Source organism: Chrysochloris asiatica, unplaced genomic scaffold (assembly GCF_000296735.1).
Source record: "Chrysochloris asiatica unplaced genomic scaffold, ChrAsi1.0 scaffold00062, whole genome shotgun sequence".
Taxonomy (NCBI): Eukaryota; Metazoa; Chordata; class Mammalia; order Afrosoricida; family Chrysochloridae; genus Chrysochloris; species Chrysochloris asiatica.
This window is the reverse complement of record NW_006408580.1, coordinates 6,018,388-6,025,526: the sequence shown is the minus strand read 5'-3', so window position 1 is coordinate 6,025,526 and position 7,139 is coordinate 6,018,388.

Genomic DNA, 7,139 nt, shown 5'->3' with positions numbered 1-7,139 from the left:
CTGTTGTTAAGTGCTGTTAAGTTGGTTCAAACTCACAGCAACCCTGCATAGACTTTCCCAGGTTGTAAATCTTTGTGGGAGCAGAAAGCCTAATCTTTTTCCCATGTAGTGGCTGGTGAGCTTGAACAACTGACCTTGTGGTTTGTGGTCTAGTGTTTATCCTACAAAGCCACCAAGCTTACATTTAGGAGAGAAATGACAGCAAGTTACCTAGAGAGTGTACCCAGCCCCCACCACAGACTGATTCAGTCTTCCTTCTGTTTGCCATAAACTCTATGGTAGTCATTGTTTCTTAACTGCTGGGTTCATTCTGCTCTCACCTTCACATTACCTTTGTTCAAGTTACTGATTCAGTCCTGTTCATTGTGGTATCTTTAGCATGTTATAGTGTCTGAGATGTAAAAGATAGTCATCAGGTATTTGTCATTACTATATTCTAGCCCCTATGTAAGGACTTCAGATGCTTTACATCATTTAATCTTCACAGTAAGGAGCCCTCTTAATGTAATGGGTTATGCATTGGGCTGCTAACTACAAGGTCAGGAGTGTAAATCCACCAGACTCTCCAAGGGAGAAAGATGAGGGTTTCTGTTCCCATAAAGATTTACAAACTCGAAATCCTATACAGGGCTGCTATGAGTTGGAACCAACTCTACAGCACACAATTTACATATATACCCAGAATGCTGCAAAGCAGCTAATGCACTTGACTGTTAGCCAAACGCTTAGAGGTTCAGGTATACTTAAAGGCACCATGGAAGAAAGGCCTGATGAAGCACATTTCTATTATGACACACATGCGATCAGTATAAGTCAAAAACAACTAGATGACAAATAGTGTGCTTAGATATATATGTATATGTTGTTAAGTGCCATTGAGTTGATTTCAACCCATAGCAACCCGCTATAGGGTTTCCAAGGAGCAGTTGGTGAACTTGAACCGCAACCTTGCAGTTCAAATTGACTTTGCAGTCCAGCACATCAACCCACAGCAGCACACCAGGATTCTGATATATAGAGATATATTTATGCTTTCAAAAGTTCATGGAAAAATTCCCTTTTTTCATGAAACTTTTGAAGCCCCTCATGTGTGTGTGGGAGTCTATCAGATAAGCACTCAACCACAAGGTAAGTTTGAACCTCAAGGTCAGCAGTTCACAAACCAACCCACCAGCTACTCCTCGGGAAACCATATACAGGGTCGCTATGAATCAGAACCTACTTGGTGGCACTTAACAACTACAACATGTGTATGTGATGTGTGTATTCCTCATTTATCTACTATCTCATTATTATACATTTGAATTTATGACAACAGTAAAAAAACTACTATCTGACTATTTTGCACATTATCAATCTACATCTTTTAGTAATAAGCATAGAGGTGCAAGGTGAGAGTAACCCCAGCTGTGATGGTGGTGTCAATTTCACTGGGCCATGATTCTCATGGTTTGACAGTTATATAATGTCGCAATTTGGCAGTTTTGTAATGAAGCACTTATCCTCCATTTATGATCTGATGTGGCTATCTTCCAGTTATTCATAATGCTAATTTTTGCATTATGACCTAGTCTTTGGAACCTAGCCATGTCAATAGGTGAGTGTTGTTGTTGTTAAGTGCCATTGAGTCAGTTCCATCTCAAATTGACCCTGTATAGGGTTTCCAATGAGTGGCTGGTAAGTTTGAACTGCTGACCTTGTGGTTCAAACTGACATTTTGGTTTAGTGCTTTATCCATGGCACCACAGCAGGATATATATATACTGGTATATACATTGTTTTTCCCATGATACAAAAAAATATCTTTTTTTTTAAGGTACCTCATGTGGCACTGTAGGTAAAGCACTAGATTGTTAACTGCAATGTTCATGGTTCAAACCCACTAGCCATTCCTTGGATACCCAATATGGGCCCGCCATGACTTGGAACCAACTCAATGGCACTTGACAATAACAACAAGACTAAGACAAATGTATTACTGAAAGAGCTTGTCTATAGCCATCCACTGGTTCTAAGACATGTTTAAACATGTTTTGTGTGAAATAAACCCTTGCATGTATGAACTAGAACCATATTAGCAATACATTTTGACTTGCCCTCATTTGTATCCTGATAACTGAGCCGGAGTATTCTGCATGATGGAAGGCAAGAATTCTACCACTAAACCACCACTGTCCCCTTCTCTCTCTCTCTCTCTCTCTCTCTCTCTCTCTCTCTCACACACACACACACACACACACACACACACACACACACACACACATACACACACACACAATGCCTGGAGGAAAAACATCAACCTGTAAATGCTGCTCTTCCCCCCACCCCATCCTTTGCCTCTTTTATAGCTGGACACAGTGGTGTACAACTTGGAGGTTAAAAATACAATTTTTAAGGCAGAAAGATGGGCTCAGACACAGGTCCTGCCAATTGCTAACTCCAGTATCTTCAGCAAAACCCTTCAAGTCTTGTTGAATCTTTCTATAGTGAATTAATACAGTTCCTTTTCTAAATGCATATATATATAAAATGAACAATTGAAATACACTGATCAAATACGTCACAAATTGCACATCTGTTTCTTCATTTTGCTTTCTTTCTTGAGACTTAGAATTTCAGAAGGCTTCAGTTTAGCTCTTCCTCCTATTATGGAAAACTGTAAATTAATACAAAACGTATGTTGTTGTTAAGTGCAGTTGAGTCAGTTCTGTCTGACTCATAGCGATCCTGTATAGGGTTTCTGAGGTTGTAAATCTTTGGGGGAGTAGAAAGTTTTATCTTACTCCTGTAGAGCAGCTGGTGGACTCGAATCAGTGACATTGTGGTTTGCAGTCCAGTGCTTACACTGCATACTATAGAGAGTAGTAGATAATGAGCTCACATTTCCCAACTTCAACAATAATCAATCTATACCTTCACTTACTTCTTATCCTCTTAACTCATTTTCAAACAAATCCCAGACATCAAATCTTTTTTTCTGTAAATATCTCAGTTTATATCTCCAAATGATGAGTTTTATAAGTTATGACCACAATAACAATAGCATATTCTAAGAATTTAACAAGAATTTCTTAAGATAATCAAATATCTATTCAGCACTCAAATATCCTATTGTCTCATAAATCTTTTTAAACCATTTTTTAATTTGAAGTACTGTGATATTCAAATAAAATCAACATAATTCAATTGCATAATTTGTCTCATATTGTACTTGTTAAGTGTCATCTCTTAAATCTCTTTAATTCTGTAGATGTCTTCTTCAATATCTCTTTTTCTTTCTTTCTATTTGTGAAGACCCTGGATCATTCATTCTTTAGATTTTTCAGTCTGCATTTAGCTGGTTGCATCCTTACAGTGCCATGTAACATGTTCTCTGTCTTCATATTTCCTGTAAATAGGTAACAGGACCTAGAGGATTGATCAGACTTGGATTTAATTTTTTTTTGGAAAAGCTACTTGGGTTTGATTTTTTTTTTTTGCAAAACTACTTCATGAATTGTGGTATGTTCTTCCATCATGAGGTACATAATATCTGGCTGTCTCTCCTTTGGTGATTTTAGCAACTGTTAATGACTAATGCCTGAAGTTGTCAGTTGTCTACTAGTTGACCTCTGACTCATGGCAACCTCACGCACAACAGAACAAAATGATGCCCAGTTCTGTGTCATCTCCATGATGGATTGTGGATCGGACCATTGTGATCTATAGAGTTTTCATTAACTCAGTTTTCGAAGTAGATCACCTGACCTTTTTTCCTATTCCCTCTCAGTCTGGAGGTCCTCATGAACCCTGTTTAGCAGCACTATAACAGACATGTCTCCAATGACAGCCAAATGGTGACTGTGCATAAGGAACATTGGCTAGAAATCAAATCCAGGTCTCCCAACTGGAAGCCAGAAATGCTATCCCGGAACCACTAACTCCCCACATAATTCCTAGATTCATTAATAATGTTTGTATTGTTATTGTACACTATCAAGTCAATTCCAACTCATAGCATCCCTAGAAGGTATAGTAGAAGTACCCCATAGAGTTTCCTGGTCTGGAATCTTCATGAAAGCAAATTGTCAAGTCTTTTCTCACTTGGAGTAGCTGGTGGGTTCAGACCACTGACCTTTCAGTTAGCAACCAAGTGCTTAACCAATGTGCCATAAGGGCTCTTTTTTACATAGCCTGTTGTTGTTAGGTGCCATTGAGTCGGTATCAACTCATAGTGACCCTATGCACAACAGAACGAAACACTGCCCGGTCTTGCGCCAACTTCACAATCTTTGTTAATGCTTGAGCCCATTGCTGCTGCCACTGTGCCAGTCCATATAGCTGGGAGTCTTCTTCTTTTTCTCTGACCCTCCACTTTACCAAACATGAGCTCCTTCTCCAGGGACTGGTCCCTCCTGACAATATGTCCGAAGTATGAGAGACAAAAATCTCGACATCCTGGCTTTGAAGGAGCAGTCTGGTTGCACCGTTTCCAGGACATATTTTGTTGTTCTTCTTCTTCTGTCAGTCCTTGGTACTTTCAATGTACTTCTCAATACCCTAATTCAAATAAATTATTCTACCATCTTCCTTATTCACTGTCCAAATCTCACATGCTTATGAGGCTATTGAACATACCATGGCTTAGGTCAGGTGCAACTTAGTCCTCAAACTGACATCTTTGCTCTTCAACACTTTAAAGAGGTTTTGTGCATTAGATTTGCCTAACACAATATTTAATTTCTTGACTGCTGCTTACATGAATGTTGATGGTTGAACTGAGCAAAATGAAGTCTTTGACAACTTTTAATTTTCGTTCCATTTATATTGCTGTTATTTATTGGTCCAGTGGTGAGGATTTTTGTTTTCTTTACATTGAGGTGCAACCCATACTGAAGGCTGTGGTCTTTGATCTTTATCATTAAATATTTTAAGTCCTCTTCATTTTCAACAAGCAAGTTTGCTAATAAGACTTTTTCCAATCCTGATGCCACATTTTTCTTCATATAATCAGATTATTTGCTCAGCATACAGATTGAATAAGTACACTTAAAGAATACAATCCTGGCATACACCTTTCTTAATTATAAACTATTCGGTGTTCCCTTATTCTGTTCTAACAACTGCTTCTTGGTCTATGTACAGGTTCCTCATGAGCACAATTAAGTGCTCCAGAATACTCATACTCCACAAAGTTGTCCGTAGCTTATCATGATTCACACAATCAAAAGTGTTTGCATAGTCAATAAAACATAGGTAAACATCTTTTGGGTATTCTCTGCTTTCAGCCAAGATCCATCTGAAATCAGCAGTGATGTCCCTCATTCCACATCCTTATCTGACTCCAGCTTGAACCTCTGGAAGTTCCTTGTCAATGTATGGTTGCAGCCATTTTTAATTATCTTTAGTATAATTTTACATGCATGCAATATTAATTATATTGCCCAATGATTTCTGCTTTCTGTTGGGTCACCTCTATTTGGAATGGGCACAAATATGAATCTCTTCCATTCAGTTGGCCAGGTAGCTGTCTTCCAAATTTCTTGTCACAGATGAGTGTCTCCAGTGCTACCAATGCCTTCAGTGCACCTTGGACTATTTCCTTCAGTTAGTGGCAGAACCCACTTTCAAATGTTACATCTGTCTGCCCAAGTCCTTACATTATTCTGCAGCATGCCATTTTGGGGAGTCCTGGTGTGGCACTGTAGGATAAGCATTTGACCGCAAGGTTGGTTTGAACTGCAAGGTTCAAACTCACCAACTGCTCCTCAGAAACTCTATACAGAGTCGCTGAAGGTCGGAACCAACTCAACGGCACTGAATAATAACAATGCCATTTTGGAAACAGCACAAGTATATGACATTTATTGGACCCAACCAAACCCAACCCACTGCTATGGCATTCATTTCTACTCATAGAGACCATACAGGACAGAGTATATATGCTCCATAGGGTTCCCAAGGCTGTACATATTCACAAAAGCAGATTGTTTCACCTTTCTTCTGTGGAGCAGCTGATGGATTTGAACCACTGACCTTTCACTTAGCAGTTCAATGCTAGATTGTTTGTTGGAAACAAGGATAGTGAGGCTTGTCTCTTGTACTTTGGACATGTTATCATGAGAGATCAGTCCCTGGAGATGGGCATCATACATGGTAAAGTGAAGGGTCCATGAAGAAGAGGAAGACTTTCAACCAAATGAATGGGCATAGTGGCTGCAACAATTAGTTCAAACATAAGAAATATTGTTAGGATGGTGCAGAACTGGGCAGTGTTTCCTCCTATTACACAAAGTGTTGTTATGAGTCAAAATCATTTGGCCCTGTGGGTTAATGCGCCAGATTGCAAAGCCGTTTGAACTGCAAGGTCAGCAGTTCAAGTTCACCAGCTGCTCCTGGGAAACCCTATACAGGGTCGCTATGGGTCGGAACCAACTCGATGACACTTCACAACAACAACAACAACAACAAACTGCTCATCAAAAGTCATCATACACTTTGTTAAAGCATAACAAATATATAAAATGTTTCTAACAGGCAGAACAAACAAAATGGCAGATCGGGTAGACATGTAGTAAAGAGCTCCGTCAACAACAACACAGAATACCCGACCAAGCAGGCACAGGGGATGGTCCCAGAATTCTGAACCACATATAAAGGAATACTTAGAAGGTTGGAAAGCTCACAGCTGGGAGAATTTGTGGCAGAAGCAAGAACTCTATCGCTTTCTAGTCCAGGACACTCAGCTGCTCCAGGAGCCACCATCTTGGGTGAGACCACATGGGGGAAGGATCAGAGCAGCCATAGACGCCTGGCAGAACCGCTGAGATAAAGGTGTGGACATTCTTTTCTTTTGGTACATGTTCATTGGTCCCTTGCTGTCTGAGCACCTCCATTCTAGTGACTATGGGGGTGCCTGAGCTAGTGGGCACCCCAGTCACACCCCCGGGGGGTTCTACTATGCATGTGTACAGATCTCCTCGAAATTTAAAGAGACAGTTTCCAATTAAAACTAAACGGCCACAGCCGGCCCTGAACTGTTTCAACTAGAAAAAAGGCCAGAACGGGGATTGTGGAGCAGGACGAGCAGACAAAAGAGGAAATAGGCTGAAAATTAAATCCTAAGTTACATCAAAACGACCAACAGTGGTATCTTGAAA